Source organism: Balaenoptera ricei, chromosome 10 (genome assembly GCF_028023285.1).
Source record: "Balaenoptera ricei isolate mBalRic1 chromosome 10, mBalRic1.hap2, whole genome shotgun sequence".
In the NCBI taxonomy this organism is placed as follows: Eukaryota; Metazoa; Chordata; class Mammalia; order Artiodactyla; family Balaenopteridae; genus Balaenoptera; species Balaenoptera ricei.
The window spans coordinates 8888849-8906108 of record NC_082648.1 but is presented as its reverse complement, the minus strand read 5'-3'; the positions used below and the strand labels follow the sequence as shown (position 1 = coordinate 8906108).

Genomic DNA, 17260 nt, shown 5'->3' with positions numbered 1-17260 from the left:
CCATCTACCAACTATTTAAATGTTTTGTTGGAATTTGCATAGAAAATTATCTATCTGGTATCAAAACAGTTATGTAAACTAGTTAGAAATTGTTACATAATAATTGCTTTCAAAGTAAGTGGAAACTATTCATTTATATAATTTTTAGAGAGGTTAGAAATTTTAAAAAGTTTTAGAAATATGTAAATATGAGAGAATTCAGAGGTGAAAAATATATCATTTCAGCAACAAAAAAATACAAGATAATGAATAATAACATCTCCAAAAACCCGTTTTCAAACCCCATAGCAAGGGTTCTTTTCAAAAAAGTTCAATTTTTACACATTGTGAAAATATCACTTTTACCTTGAAGGTGTTCATCTTTTCTACAACTATCTGCTAGCATACTCCTGTCAGTCACTGAACACAGAAAAAATAGCAAATTTAGGAGACCTGCCTTCATATAAAAGAAAAGTGGATAACATTTTAAATGTGACAATTCTCTTAAGTATACAGGTGCATCTATATAGGACAATTTATTACTTCTCATTTCAAGGTATTGCCAGGATTATACTATTTAATGGTTTTGATTTTACAAAATAAACCACATTGATATCATTATAGATTGCATTATGTTAAACATATATAAACAAATGTAAGTTATCAACCCCTTTTTTCATGTAATTGCATTTCTTTTCTCAGGATACCTCATCCTGCATACGTGACACGTGACCCTCTGACATGCAGATTCAGTGAGTATTCCATTGTCACTCTTTTATATAAAAATACAGTGAATTTTAGTGAGAAAGCTTACTTTCATATACTTCAAGATAAAAACATAAGCAAACCTTCGTATTTTCCTCACAATTTACATATATCTCACTAATGTATCCTATGTACCGAGCACTATATAGATTATCTTTTACCTTTACTGCAAGACTTTTTATTTCCCTTTTATTTATGTGGAGAACAGTGGCTCTGAAAAAGTGGTATGCCTGCATTTCTCAGGGTAATTAATTCTAGCTGCTGTAACAAACCATCGTAAATTTCAGTGGCTTACTATAATACACTTTTTTCTTATGGACGCTTTTGGTTGAGTGGTTCCCATGGGCAATTTTCCTCCCAGTGGCTTCTTAGGAATAAAATCTCTTTCCTTGCTATGGGTCTGTTGTCTTTAATACATGTTTTCAGCTTGTCCTGCTGTCATCCAGCCAGTAGATAGGGAAACGAGAAGATGTCTCCTGGGCTATGGTCCTCACTGCTCTGAAGAGGTAGGGGGAAATGTCGGTATATATAAGATATTAGAGAAGGGGGTATGTGCAGTCAAGCTCACATTTTGGCAGAGGGTTACTGCTGGTCACCAGGAGCAGATGCCTACGTGAGTGATTTTAGTGCTTTTCTAGATATCAGAAGATGCAAGAAATTGGGCTCATAAAATCTCCTCCTGAAAATATCTAACTATCTGAAGGCCTGTTCTGCCAGTTTTTCCCAGAGCACAGAGACCCTCATTCCTGATCTCCACCCTGAACCCCTTTTAAGGTGTGTTGAAGGTCAGGGATTGCTGTGGCTAGTGACTTCATCCTTGTAGAACCAGATGGCGAGTGACAATTTTTAGTTGGCAATATCTACTGTTCTTTCAATTCCTGAGACGCCCCATTTAGGTGGGGGGCATTGCTGCAGCGAGTCCATTGCTGACTCTGTTTACAGCTTGCATCATTGTTCTGTTTCCATGTGCCATGCAAACCTTTGTAAGCCTCTGGGCCTGTGAAGCTGTGTATGGTCCCCTGCTGCCCTCCTATGGTGAAGTTGGATTGTTTTCAGATAAAGTTGGAAGAATCCATTTGCCTCGCTTTTGTGTTAACTTCCTTTGAAACAGTTCCAAAGCAATGCTACCCAAAGTCTATCATAGTTTTTTGGCTTTGTTTTGTTTTTCTGTTTTGTGAAATAACTCTCCCAGTTGTACTTACGGTCACCTTTCCTGAGGCTCAGTTATGTTATGAGGTCTAGGCCAAAGGACTTTAAGAGACAGACACAACGCTGAACATCATTCTATTCTTGTCATTGGGCAAAGCCTTCTTGCTCTGACTCTTTCCTTATAATTAACAATTTTCTAGGGCTTTCTCCATGCCTCACGTAAACAGATTTCAGGAGGGTCCACCCCACCAGTCTTCAAGCTGGAATTCCTCCTCACATTTGTAGAATCCGACAGAATACACTAAATAACACAGGAACGAGTGTTGTTGTAGGAATTTAGAGGATCTGGTAGAGGTGTGTATGGACTAAACTGCAGAATGAAGAGGTCCCCAGTATATATTTCAGTGTGACCTCTTGCTGTTCAGTACTTAATATGGGCAGAGCGGAAAATGGGCATTCAATAAATGCTGATTGAACGAATGGCGAGGCCGAAATAGCCATCTGGCAGGGAAGGATGGACTGAAGCATTGCTGAAAATGAGTAAGAGGGACAGAAATTTGAGGCAGAGGTAATAATTGAAATTATAAGGGAATGAACACTTGGAGAGAAAAGAGAAATAAGGGGTATCTAGACACCTTATTCATGCATATATGTGTGGGACCAGTGATACATATATGCCTCCTGTTTATAGCTTCTGTTTAAGATTCTCTATCTAGCATGTATGTAGGTGTTTCTGTGTCTGTGCAGTTATTTCCAGAGTTTTCTCTATCTCAGAAATTTTAAAAATTCATCATTTATTTGAATTGTTTATTAAAATTGGAGAATAAACTTTTGAATCCCCCTTTGTTCTATCTGTATATATTTTAAAAAATTTCTAGGTCCTAGAGGTTATTACTTCTATGACTGTAGTGGGTCCTTTACAAAAACTAGATTTTTAAACACAATTCTGTGTATCAGAATGGGTATCTAGCAGTATGTTGGATGCTGCAGGAATTACAAAAATGAGTAAGCCATGGTCTCTGCCTTCAAGGAGATCAGGGTTTTTGGGGAAGTAGAGTAGGAGATTACATAATATAAAGCTCAGATCAGTTCATGTGTCTTTTTTTTTTTTAATAATGCGACTATCTTTTAAAATTTTTATTTATTTATATTTATTTTTGGCTGTGTTGGGTCTTCGTTTCTGTGCGAGGGCTTTCTCTAGTTGCGGCAAGCGGGGGCCACTCTTCATCGCGGTGCGCGGGCCTCTCACTGTCGCGGCCTCTCTTGTTGCGGAGCACAAGCTCCAGACGCGCAGGCTCAGTAGTTGTGGCTCACGGGCCTAGTTGCTCCGCGGCATGTGGGATCTTCCCAGACCAGGGCTCGAACCCGTGTCTCCTGCATTGGCAGGCAGATTCTCAACCGCTGCGCCACCAGGGAAGCCCCTCATGTGTCTTTTATTCATCAATTATGACATAAAGGATGGGAAGAAAATTTGACTGATGAGACTTCATCCATTCTTTTTTTAAAAATTGAGGTAAAATTCCCATAACAGAATTAACCATCAACCATTCTTAAATGTCAATTCAGTGGCATTCAGTACAATTCATCCTATTTTAAGAGATCCGAAGGAAATAAAACTGTTACTAGCAAAGACTAGAGAACTGAAGTACCTCAGTCTCTAAATGTGCCACATCACATTGCACCCAAATTCTTTCTGTTCTAATGATGCCCAATTTCTGCTTAGTTTGTTAACAATGCTGAGCAAACTGGTCGTCTATTCAATCTATGACCTATATTTCTTGAATAGAACGTGTATCAGGTGTTAGTATCTAATTTGGAATTCTCCCAGCTGTGTATTTTCTTCAGTGTCTCCTATGATTGTAAAATCCACGTGGGGCGACTTCCCTGGTGGCACAATGGTTAAGAATCCGCCTGCCAATGCAGGGGACACGGGTTCGAGACCTGGAAAGATCCCACATGCCGCAGAGCAACTAAGCCCATGCGCCACAACTACTGAGCCCACATTCCACAAATAATACTGGAGCCCGTGTGCCTAGAGCCCGTGATCCGCAACAAGAGAGGCCACCGCAATGAGAAGCCCGCGCACGGAAACGAAGAACAGTCCCCGCTCGCTGCAACTAGAGAAAGCCCAGGCGCAGCAACAAAGACCCAACACAGCCATAAATAAATAAATAGATAGATAGATAGATAGATAGATAGATAGATAAATAAATAAATAACTTAAAAAGTTAACATAAATTCCATATGGGCCAGTAACCTAACTAGTTGTTCATCACTATATCCCTAGAGGAGAATCGAGCACACGGATTATGTAAAAAGCATTTGTGAATGATTGATTACCTACTCCTGGGATTTTTATTTTCACTTGTCCCATATCTATTGCCTCATGTCATAGCAGTGGTCAACATAATCTGGTGCACCCAGTAAAGACTTGGGGTTGCGATTGTCCCTGGAGCTAAAGTCAAATCCTGACCATTCTGAGCACTAATGAAGGCAGCTGTTATTGGGTCGCACAGGAGGTGGCGCTGTTGCGCTTTATCATGACTATAATTTCACCTGGACAGGCGTCTCCTTTATACCTGTCTAGCAATCGCTAGTGAAGGAAATGAATAAGTTGATCAGCAACAAGTCCACCTTTTACAGTTTCGGCAGAGGTTTCCTGCTGGTTCATGTGTGGTGAGTCCCGGAAACCTCAGTGCCCGCAGACTTTCCTTTGTGGGGAACCCGCCCAAACTCCATCCTTTGCTGGCAGCCACGCCCCACAGTGGGAAGGAGGGACTGAAAAGCATTTCCTTGAGGACGGCACAGCTTTGCCCTACCCAAAACAGTCTTTTTTTTTTTTTTTTTCCTGGCTGGGCCAGTTTCATCTGAAATACAGAGTGACCACAGGAAGGACACGGTAGTAAAAAGGGTTTGGGGGTACTAAGGGTGGGAGGGGGATGGCAGTGATGCAGCTCTGGGTGGACTTTGATGTTTGGGAAGAAAAAAAGGGAGGCGGCCGAAAGTGGGATGGTTGCGAGTGGCTGTTTCTATTTTATGTGAACAGCGATTACCAGGTGAATGAATCTGTATTTCTTTGGAACAAGCATCTCGTGGGTTTTGGCTTCTGTCTTTTTTTAAGGAGAGGCTAAACTTGCCTCAGCAATTCTGGCAAGGACAGAGGCAGCCAGAAAGCAAAGTGATGAGGGGGTCTCTGTGTATTACTGGAGAGGAGGCCGTCAGGAGAGGGGAGATATATAGAAACAAGCATATACAGGATTTACAGGACTTGTCACAGGACAATACAGTCGTTCAGAAGTGCCGCCTTGGGCTCCCTGCTTTCAGCTTCAGTTCCTCATCTCTTATGCATAATTAAGAACGTAATTACCTCACGGGGTTGTTGTGATATTTAAATGAGATGAGATAATATCTGTAATCACGCTTAAAAATTGTGCAGTCTGATAATGCTGTTCTTCGTTTACCGAATTTCGGTTTCCTTCTTAATTTGTCTTCTCTTTTTCTTTTTTATTGAAGTATAGTTGATTTACAATATTATATTAGTTTCAGGTGTACAGCATAGTGATTCAGTATTTTTATAGATTTTACTCTGTTAAAAGTTATTACAAAATAATGGCTATTATTCCCTGTGCTGTGCAATATATCCTTGTTGCTTATGTATTTTATACAAAGTAGTTTGTTATCTCTTAATCCCATACCCGTATCTTGCTCCTTCCCCCTTCCCTCTCCCCACTGGTAACTACTAATTTGTTTTCTATATCTGTGGGTCTGTTCTGTTTTGCTATATACTTTCATTTGTTTTATTTTTTATATTCCACAAGTAAATGTGAATACAGTATTTGTCTTTCTCTGTCTGACTTATTTTACTATGCATGCTGTTCTCTAGGTCCATCCATGTTGCTGCAAATGGCAGAATTTCATTCTTTTTTTATGGCTGAGTAATATTCCAATATATATACATATATAATGTATATACGTCTTTTTTTATCCATTTGTCTGTTGATGGCCACTTGGGTTGCTTCCATATTTTGGCTATTATAAATAATGCTGCTTTGAACATTGGTGTGCATGTATCTTTTCAAATAAGTGTTTTCATGTTTCCGGATATACACCCAGGAGTGGATTTGCTGGGTCATATGGTAATCCTATGTTTAATTTTCTGAGGAACATCCATACTGTTTTCCATAGCAACTGCACCAATTTACATTCCCACAGAGTACAAGAGTTCCCTTATCTCTACATCCCTTCCAAAATTTGTTATTTAAAGCTATTCTGACAGGTGTGAGATGATATCTCATTGTGCTTTTGATTTGCATTTCCTTGCTGATTAGTGATGTTGAGCATCTTTTCATTTGCCTGTTAGCCATCTGTATGTCTTCTTTGGAAAAATGTCTATTCAGGTCTTCTGGCCATTTTTTTAATTGGGTTGTTTGGGTTTTTTTAATATTGAGTTGGATGAACTGTTTGTGTATTTTGTGTATTAAGCCCCTGTTGGTTGTGTCATTTGCAAACACTTTCTCCCATTCCATAGGTTGTCTTTTTGTTTTGTTGGTGGTTTCCTTTGCTGTGCAAAAGCATTTAAGTTTAATTAGGTCCCATTTGGTTATTTTTACTTTTATTTCTTTTGCCTTAGGAGACTGATCCAAGAAAATACTGCTATGATTTATGTCAAAGAGTGTTCTGCCTATGGTCTTTTTTAGGAATTTTATGGTTTTAGGTCTTACATTTAGGTCCTTTAACCATTTTGAGTTTATTCTTGTATATGGTGTAAAGAAATGTTCTAATCTCATTGTTTTATGTAGCTGTCCAGTTTTCCCAGCACCACTTGTTGAAGAGACTGTCTTTTCTCTGTTGTATATTCTCGCTTCCTTTGTTGTAGATTAATTGACCATAAGTGCATGGGTTTATTTCTGCTTTCTATTCTGTTCTATCGATCTGTGTGTATGTTTTTGTGCCAGTACTGTGCTATTTTGATTACTGTAGCTTTGTAGTCTAGTCTGAAGTCAGGGAGAGTGATTCCTCCAGCTCTGCTCATCTTTCTCAAGATTGTTTTGGTTATTTGGAGTCTTTTGTGTTTCCATACAACTTTCTTAAGTATTTGTTCTAGTTCTGTGAAAAATACCGTTGATATTTTAATAGAAGTTACATTGAATCTGTAGATTGCCTTGGGTAGCCTGGTAATTTTAACAATATTAATTCTTCCAATCCAGGAACAGGATATATCTTTCCATCTGTTTGTGTCATCTTCAATTTCTTTCATCAGTGTCTTATAGTTTTCAGAGTACAGTTCTTCTGCCTCCTTAGGTAGGTTTATTCCTAGGTATTTTATTCTTTTTGAAGTGATTATAAATGAGTTTTGATCCCCTTCCCTCTGTCTCCTCCTTTGATAACCCCTTTAATGCAAATATTGGTGCACTTAATGTTATCCCAGAGATCTCTTAGATTGACTTCATTTATTAAAATTTGCTTTTCTTTTTGCTGTTATGATTGGTGATTTCCATTATTCTATCTTCCAGATCACGTATGTGTTCTTCTGTATCACTTAGTCTGCTATTCATTCTTTCTAGTGTGTTTTTTTTTTCTAGTGTGTTTTTTATTTGTTATTGAGTTCGTCATTTTTGATTGAGTTTTTAAAAATATATTCTAGTTCTTTGTTAAAACTCCCACGGTGTTCATCTATTCTTTTCCTTAATTTAGTTAACATCCTTATTACTAATGCTTTGAATTCTTTACCTGGTAATTGTTTATTTCTGTTTGTTATTTATTTTTTCAGGGTTTTTTTTTTTTTTTGGCTTAACTTTCTCTGACTGTATTGACTCTATGAACAGTTACCTCTTGCAGTCTTTTTTTTTTTAAAATTATTTATTTATTTATGGCTGTGTTGGGTCTTCGTTTCTGTGCGAGGGCTTTCTCTAGTTGCAGTAGGCGGGGGCCACTCTTCATCGCGGTGCGCGGGCCTCTCACTATCGCGGCCTCTCCTGTTGTGGAGCACAGGCTCCAGACGCGCAGGCTCAGTAGTTGTGGCTCACGGGCCTAGTTGCTCCGCGGCATGTGGGATCTTCCCAGGGCTACGAACCCGTGTCCCCTGCATTGGCAGGCAGATTCTCAACCACTGCGCCACCAAGGAAGCCCCGTGTATATATATATATATATATATATATATATATATATATATATACACACACATATATTAGGTTGGTTATATATCCTGATCTTGGAGAAGTGGCTTATACAGGAGACATCCTATAGGGCCCATCTGTTGTGGTGAGCTGACTACTGTAGGTGTGCTGGTAGGCAGGGCTTGCCCCCAGCCAGTGGCTCTCAGGCCCTGCCTCATGTGGAGGATGCTGGCCCACTGGAGGGTGGAACTGGGTCCTTGGGTGACTGCTTGTGGGGCTTGAGGTGGGGGGGTTCCCAGGGCTGGTTCCCCCCATATGGCTGGTTTCTTGGCCTGTGGGGTCCTAGGACTGGTGTCTACTGGCTGGTGGGCAGGTAAGCCCCTGGTGCTAATAGGCTAGAGGGAGGATTCCAAAACGGTGCTTGCCAGTGTTACCGAAAGCTCGGCCTCTCTGTACACTGGTGCCGAATCAAATCCTGGAGACAGAGTGTTGGGTGAAATAGAAAAGGATGGCTTTATTGTTCAATACTCTGCCAGGCAAAGGGAGACACACTGGGCTTCTGCCTCAAAAAACTGTGTGTCTCAACCCCAGAGGATTTGATGAAGGGTTTTACAGCAGTGGTTCAAAGGTGGGGTCTCTGACAAGATTAGGGTATGAGCAGGGCTTGCCCTCCCTTAATCTCATCTCAGGTGGTCGTCTCTTAATCTTGATGGGCTTCTCTGGTCCCCTTAATCTTTCCTCAGGTGGTTTCCTGGCTGCTCCTCCCTAGATTAGCAACTGTTCAAATCCGCCCTTTGGAACTCAGGGAAGGTCATGGAGGCTGGAGTCTTGCCTATAAGAAGTGGTGAACAAAAGGAGGCCTCCGTGCTCAGGCCCCACTCGGATTCACCAGCACCAGTGTTCTTGTAGTAGAATGAGTTCCCAAAATGGCTTCTGTCAGCATCTATGTCCCCAGAGGGAATCCCAGTTTCTTCCTGCCTCTCTGGGAGGCTCTCCAAGATCAGCACATGAGTTTAACCCAAGCTCCTTTAAAACTACTGACTCTTCACTGGGTCTTGCAACATGTGAGATTTTGTGTGAGCCCTTTAAGAGTGAGTCTCTTTTTCCAAGGCAGCTCTCCCTATGCAACTCACCCTATGCAAGCCCTCCAACTCTCCCTGTGCAAGCCCTACTGACCTTCAAAGCCAGGCATTCTAGGGGCTCAACTTCCTGGTGCAGGAACCCCAGGCTTGGGAGCCCAGTGTGGGACTCAGAACCTCACTCCTTGATGAGAACCTCTGCAATTGTTATTATCCTCCAGTTTGTGGGTCACCCAGCTGCGGGTGTGGGTCTTGATTAGACCTTTCTCTGCTCCTCCTACTCATCTCATTGTGATTCCTTCTTTGTATCTTTAATCCTGAAAAATCTTTTCTGCTAGTCTTCAGGGCATTCTCATCTCTAGTTGCTCTGTAAACAGCTGTAATTTTTGTGTGCTGGTGGGCAGAGGTGAGCTCAGGGTCTTTTACTCCACCCTCTTGGCCACTCCACCTCAATAAAACCAATTCTTGACAATTGCATGATCATAGCAACTTGAAGATAGTGATTGAATTTTTTGGACCTACACTTTTATACTTTCATCGACTAAATTACTGGCAAGAATGATAAATGAAAGGGAAACCTGCTTCAATTTTTTTCTTGTACAGCTGTTAACATCTTATACCTTCAGTCATAGTAAACTGCCCCATCTTTGTATACTTAACAGTGGTTCTTAAAGTTGTCAGGTGACAAAATACATAGATATATGGTGCTGTTTCTAGAACATTGATCTAAATTAAAATTATTATATGTATATAATTCTAGGCTATGTTGGAATTCTACTAAGAACAAATTGTAGCACATGCTAAAGTTTAAGAAAAAAATGTGTTTCAAAGTGTACGTTGTAGCCACAGAAAAATCTCAATAATACATATATAATACTCATATGTTAAGCCAGTTAGCTTCCTGGAGAAGACTTCAAAATTATTAGTTTTCATCCGATCATCGTTTTGAATGATTTAACCAAATGTACTGTTTTGTTGGATAAATGTGGGGTGTTGGGTTGAACAACTCCGGGAGACACCATTTATGTTATATTCATATTATGCTGTCACCTGAATGATGAAAAATATTTGCCAAAGATGATAATTTAGAGCTTAGAGAAGATGATCTTAAGCATTATTTTTTTCTGAGAATAATCAGTTTTCAAGACCAATTGTAGACCCAGCCACCCCTAGTTTGTGTCATTAGGATCAACTTCTCCGAAGTCCCTTTTAAGTCAGATGGGGTTAGCTTAACCCAGACAAGGAAATCGCCTGCTGACCCTTGCCTATGTGCTGTACAATGCCCCTCCAGCTGAGAGTCAAAGTCAGTGCTGCCTCTGGCTAGTTAGAGGCTACAGCAGCAGGAAAGGACTTGTTTATCTGAGTAGAAGTGACAAGCTTGGCTTGTGGTTCAAGGAAGGGGGAGGGGAGCTTGGGAATGCTGAAAATCTGTCTTGACTGCCTTGTTTTCTACCGGATTTATAAGCAGATTCCACAAATCCAACCAGTGTGGTCTAAAGCTGCCCTGCCTCCTACCTCCGTGGTCTTTCCCCATAGGTTCCAGTGCCTCACCCCTTGAGTGTTCCTTGGGGCTGATATCTTAGTATGAATCAAAATGAGTTTTGGGGGAGGGATAAATAAGCAGAATATTCACAAGAATATTCTTAAAGCCCTGCAGTGCCAGCAAGGAAAATACAACTGGAATGTAAAGTCTCTAAAACCTTGGAAACGTATGGGGTAGATTTCCAGAGGTTAATCCAGACACATATACAACCCAAAGGCCTGGCAGGCAGAAGAAACTATGAAACTATAGGCACATTATGAATTCTAAGAACTAGGATCTTCCTCCTTATCCTCATCTGTACAAAACTTAACTTAAAGAAGAGATCAAATATCCAGTCAGCCTCTTGAAGGGTGGAAAATTATAGTAAAAGAGCACCAGATGGACATTCAAGGCACACGAGGCTAGTCTTAGCTTAAGTTCTAATTAGCTGTTGGGAGACACCGAAATCCTGTGCCTCAGTTTCCTCACCAGCTACTTATGGAGGTTAGGGCTTTTTTGGTTGCTTTCAAAGGGCCCTTCTGGTTGTACATGTTTAGAATGCATTTGTGGAGTTCATGTTGCATCTCACAGTGTACCTGTAAAGCAGAATAAGAAATGGAAGGCAGGGTTGCTGTTTTTATAGTTTCTTTAGCAGGGAGCTGTGTCTGTAGTGGCACAGGAGATACAGTGGTGGTTTATGGTGTGGGAGTAGAATGGCTTTTTGGCACTGAAAGGTGAAACTGCTGCGTTTGCGTCCCTTCTTGAAGCCCAAATAGCTCCCTTAACACCAAGTGACCTCGATTTCATGCCCTGTCTTTCTTGTCCTCACACATGTTCCACTCTTAAGATGGTCTAATAATGGATTCATGATCAGAAGGTCCCACATCTGATTAGATCTCTGATTTATTTTCTGACCCTAGGCGAGTCACCTTTTCACTTAGATCTTAGTTTCCACATGCAGTAGGAAGTTCTTAAAACAGCCATGGATTATTCTGAATGACTTGCTACCATAAAAATGCAGATAACTTAAGGGACTTCCCTGGTGGTCCAGTGGTTAAAACTCCACGCTTCCACTGCAGGGGGCGCGGGTTCAATCCCTGGTCGGGGAACTAAGATCCTACATGCTGCATGGCCAAAAATAAATAAATAAATAACTCTGAAGAACACTCCAAGTTTTTAGGATTGGGAAAAAAAGAAATGTAGATTAACCAAACGCTATTTTGTAATTGTCTGTAAAGCACCTCCCCTTCATCACCACCACCTTTATCTTTCTAGGTCTGCTTTTCTTGGGCTGATATTAAAATTGATTATTTTTAATTCACTGAGTTAATGCACTGGGAACTAGAGGCAAGCTGACTTACAAATAAAAGTATGAGCTTAGGTTATCTACAAACAGATGGGCAATAAAAACTTGATAGTATCAGCAAGGCCACAGGTTGTGGGCTTATAGAGAGCTAGATAGTGTGTGAGATCAATCACTCTGAAAAAGTTCACTGAACCTTGGGATAGAACTCTGTGCTAGATGGAAATCCCCATATCTTTATATCTGAGTTTAACAGCTGTATTGGAGGCTGCACCTCTGTGGCTTTTATTTCAACCTTAATCAAACAAATTTTGGGTGCCCAGGGAACAGATTTTTTTTGTAGGTTAGGTTTATAGAAACATTTATGTTGCTAGCAATTTAGAGATGTGACTCTTTTGTTACATTCTCTAGTCCTGCCAATTCATGGCAACCTAAGAAACTGAGACCAACTCAGGAAGTCAAAGAAAATAAACTGGTTTCTGACACTGAGAGCTACAGAGTGTGGTGCTGTATAGTCTGTGTACTTATCCAGATATGAGAGAGATCAGTAGTGGGCTTCTATTATCTTATATAAGGCATGTCTGGCCAGCTTCTAGGAGACATGTACTGTGCAACCTGTTCTAGAACTGATTTTCTCAGACACAGAACATTCTGTGGTATCACCAAACCATACACAAATTCTGATTTAACCTTTAGAGGCCATAGACCTGCAAATGCTAACAATAAATGAGACTTGTACACTGAAAACTACAAAATATCATTGAAAGAAATGAAAGAACTGAATCAGTAGAAAGACATCCTGTAGGAAGTAGGAAGACTTAATATTGTTAAGACGGCAGTCCTCCCAAGTTGATGGGCACAGTCAATGCAGTCTCTGCTGAAATTCCAGATTTTTTTTTCAGAAATGGTCAAGCTGATTCTAAAATTCATATAAGAGGGAACACAAGGGACTTTAGAGTATCCAAAAAAATCTTCAAAAAGAGAACAAAGTTGTAGGACTCAGACTTAATAATTTTAATTTTTTTTTTTTTTTTTTTTTGGCCACGCTACACGGCTTGTGGGATCTTAGTTCCTCGACCCGGGGTTGAATTTAACCCAGGTCCTCAGAAGTGAAAGCGCTGAGTCCTAACCACTGGACCGCCAGGGAAATTCCCCAGACTTAATAATTTTAAAACGTACTACACAGCTGCAGTAATTAAGACCATGCATTATTGGCATAAGGAGAAATATGGACTTCAGACTCTGGGACCCCTGTTTTCAGGCCTCCAGCCTCAGATTGAATTCTAGCCCCAGATTTCCTGGTTCTCCAGCTTGCAGATGGCAGATTGTGGGACTTCTTGGCCTCCATAGCCTTGTGAACCAATTCCTATAATAAATCTCCTCTTATGTATGTCTTTCTCTATATATCCTGTTGGTTCTGTTTCTCAGAGAATCCCCACTAATACAATGGATGAAACTTGAAAACTTGCTGAGTGAAACAAACCAGACACAGAAGGTCACAAATTGTATGATTCAATTTATATGAAATATCCCAAATAGGTGAACCTTTAAAGACGGAAAATAGATTAGTGATTGCCCAGGGACTTGGAGCGGGGAGGTGGGCACTGGGGAGTGACTGCTACCGGCACAGGGTTTTTTTTGTGGAGGGGGATTAAAATAGTCTAGCAGTGTGGTTGCACAACCTTCTGAAAATGCTAAAAAGCACTGAATTGTATACTTTAAAAGGGTGAATTTTATGGTATGCGAATTATATCTCAATTTTAAAAAAGCCCGAAAGCAATATTAAAGGTAATTTTTAAAAATATAAACTTATTTATTTATTTATTTTTGGCTGCGTTGGGTCTTCGTTGCTGCACGCAGGCTTTCTCTACTTGCAGCGAGCGGGGGCTACTCTTCGTTGTGGTGCACGGGCTTCTCATTGCGGTGGCTTCTCTTGTTGTGCAGCATGGGCTCTAGGCACGCGAGCTTCAGTAGTTGTAGCACGCGGGCTCAGTAGTTGTGGCTCGAGGGCTCTACAGCACAGGCTCAGTAGTTGTGGCACAGGCTTAGTTGCTCCGCGGCATGTGGGATCTTCCCGGACCAGGGCTCGAACCCGTGTCCCCTGCATTGGCAGGCAGATTCTTAACCACTGCGCCACCAGGGAAGTCCCTAAAGGTAATTTTAATTTTCAAAAAAGAAAAAAAGTTTTTGAGAGTCTGCTATGGAAGCAGTATATAGTATAATGTAAAAACACAGATTCTAAAGCCACACAACCTGGGTTGAAGTTCCAAAACCCTGCTTACTAGCTGTGTGATCTAGAGCAAGTTACTTAACCTCTCTGTGACACAGTTTCTTTATCTATATGTAAAGTGCTTAGAACAGTGCCGAACACATGGTGAGCACTGTATAAGTGTTTGTCATTTTAACTATATGCCATAAAAGGTACTAGGCAGTAGCAGGAAGCAAAAACCAGTATCAAGGAAGCTGTGCCGAGCATAAATATCAGTTAAGGGTGGAGTCCAAAGCAGATTGCTTCATTTGGTTTATTGTCTGAACTCTGCTCCATGCTCACTCGTGAAAAGAGCCTGGGTTTAGTGGAAAAGGAGGGAAAGATAATGTGGGTCCACGGATACAATACCTGAATTTAATCTTGCTACCTGGGTCCTGGAAAAAGGTCCAAAATATGTTAGGAGAGATATATAGAGAAAAAACCAGAGCAAGGGATGGTGAACAGTACTTAATATAGTTTTGTTGTTCAGTTGAATGTGTTAGGCAACAACTCTGAGGGTTTTCCTCTGGAATTTAGACACTAACCTCATGATCGTTGTTCTCTTGTCCTATCTTTCTTGGGATCTTTTTTGCTCTTTCATTTCAAAATGTAAGATCAAGCAAACCTTTAAAGTTCATGTCCCTGCCACATTTTTATTCCCAGGACAAATCAAGAACCCAGGAGGGTGGCGGGAGTTTCAGGTAATCTTTGCATCCCTTTGCTTTAAACTGCTTTCTGCATCTTTGTAGGGGTGCATTTACAGTTATTGATTTTTCTGTAGATTTCAGTCTGTTGACAGACACCAAATAGAGATTCTAGTAGAAGGACAGGATTGCATACCCCTTTTGAGGGAATGATATAAGGTATTAAATTCCCTACTTAGAAGGATAGAGAAAAACCCTGTTGTCCATCTTTCTCTGGTTTTACACTTCTGAATTCTCTTCTACTATGTAAATATATTTTATACATACTTGGTTTCATCATAGTTCTGCTTTCTTGAATATTCTCCATTGGATATCAATAAATAATTATAATGCCTTGTATTTTTACTCTTTACATATTATTTCTTGGTGCTTTACATACAACCCTTTGCCAAAGAGATGTTAATTGACTTGTTTAAGGTCACACACAAGAACTTGCTGACCCAGAATCATTACTTAGATCTCGTGACTCCTTTGCCTGTATTAGGAGAGGTTTCTTCCCTTTTACTGTACATTTCTCCTAGAACTTTCTATTGAGAAATAATCTGGGTGAGGAAAATATGGTGAATTCCAGGGCAGAAGGCAGCCGAAGCCTGAAGATTAATGCCAGGGCCTCATTATACTGGCATCCACGCTGGTACAGGTATAGCTTTATTTAAAATTCATTCGATATCAGATTTTTCTCCTAGGTGAATCTCATATCATCTTTTTTAAGATGCATTGAACTTTGTCTCCCTAAAGATTATTAGTAGTGATATATGAGAAAAAGTATGACTAATAAATGATAGGGCAATGAGCAGAGTTGGCTTGAAGTTCTCTGGAATACCTTAACAAAGCTTAACAGATCCCCAAGTTATTACTATAGAAAAGCTTTACCTGTGGGAAGCAAGGGAACTTCAGAAGAGATGGCAGTGGGCGTGTGTGGGGTGTGTGTGTGTGTGTGTGTTGGGTGCGGGAGGGTGGAACATGATTCTGAAATCCTTTTATTCTAAAACTGTAAATGTCCTCTCATATGTTTTATGTCATTTGTCAGAATGTCTCTGGTTAGGTAGTGTAAGAATGACAATACATTATGTTATAGATTAGGAATTAAAACACAGGGGAATGATAATATTTGGCCAAAGAGAGCGAAAGAGAGAGTACTAAAACATAGCTGCCAATTTAGAGCCTTATCTATTCAGCGTGATCAGCTCGGTGCTCTGTGATGACCTAGAGTGGTTGGATAGGGAAAGTGGAAGGGAGGTTCAAGAGGGAAGGGATATCGGGATATATGTATACGTATAGCTGATTCACTGTGTTGTACAGCAGAAGCTAATACAACATTGTAAAGCAATTATACTCCAATAAAGATGAAAAAATAAAAATAACCTTATGTATTTTTAAAAATAAATATATATTTTTCATTTTTGGCTGCGTTGGGTCTTCGTTGTTGCACACGAGCTTTCTCTAGTTGCAGTGCGCGGGCTACTCATTGCGGTGGCTTCTCTTGTTGTGGAGCACGGGCTCTAAGCACGCAGTCTTCAGTAGTTGTGGCTCGCGGGCTCTAGAGCACAGGCTCAGTAGTTGTGGCACACGGGCTTAGTTGCTTCACGGCATGTGGGATCTTCCCGGACCAGGGCTCAAACCTGTGTCCCCTGCATTGGCAGGCGGATTCTTAACCACTGTGCCACCAGGAAAGTCCCAGAACCTTATCTATTAAATTAGAGCCTGGTGAGTTTCCTCTGTATTAAGTAAGAAAGGAAGGTAATGCGGGTTTAAGGCAGAGTTCCCAAACTTGGTTGCATACTGGAATTAACCTTCAGAGCTTTAGCAGATCCCAGTACTTTGTTCCCATTCCCAGAGACTCTGATTCGGACTTAATTGATGCATCTTGGGTGCTGAAACTTTCAAAAAGCTCCTTCAGCCACACTGGTTTAAATCTGGGAGGGGGTTAGAGTTGGGGAAAGGAAATCTACAATCAGTTTTATCTACTTTTATTGTAAGTATATGATGTTTTAAATTTTAAAACTATGAAGCAATTTATAAAAAAGAACACAAAAGTTGAAAATTTAAGATTTAAAAAAATCAGATACTTCACAGAAGGAAGGTGAGAAAATTGTAGTACAAGCCTGGTAATATTTACTATAAGGATACATTAAATTTAGATTTCAGGAAATAATTTTCTTATTCCTGTGATACACAGATGTGTGAGTATTCTAATTGTGCTATTATGTCATGACATTGGTATGAAATCTTATCCAGAAGGAGAGGTCATTTGAAGATATCATAATTTGAATAATAATAATAATAGTTATTATTATAGGAATATTTTTATTTCTATAATTATTATAGGAATAAATAATAGCTACTGTTTGCTATGTGCTAGGTATTGTTCTAAGGATCATTTAATTCTTACAGC

The 17260-nt window shown here is 40.2% G+C and overlaps 1 protein-coding gene across 2 annotated transcripts in view; it reads left to right on the top strand.

Moving 5' to 3' along the window:
• The first annotated feature begins 685 nt into the window (after positions 1-685).
• STYK1 (serine/threonine/tyrosine kinase 1) overlaps positions 686-17260 on the top strand; it is a 52721-nt gene continuing 36146 nt past the window's right edge. The window contains exon 1 of one of the 2 annotated variants that reach the window (XM_059935300.1): positions 686-731. The gene's annotated coding sequence lies outside the window, so the exon portion shown is untranslated. Of the gene's footprint in view, positions 732-4712; positions 4793-17260 lie in introns of those variants that run through there. The other variant, XM_059935297.1, reaches the window with a different exon arrangement.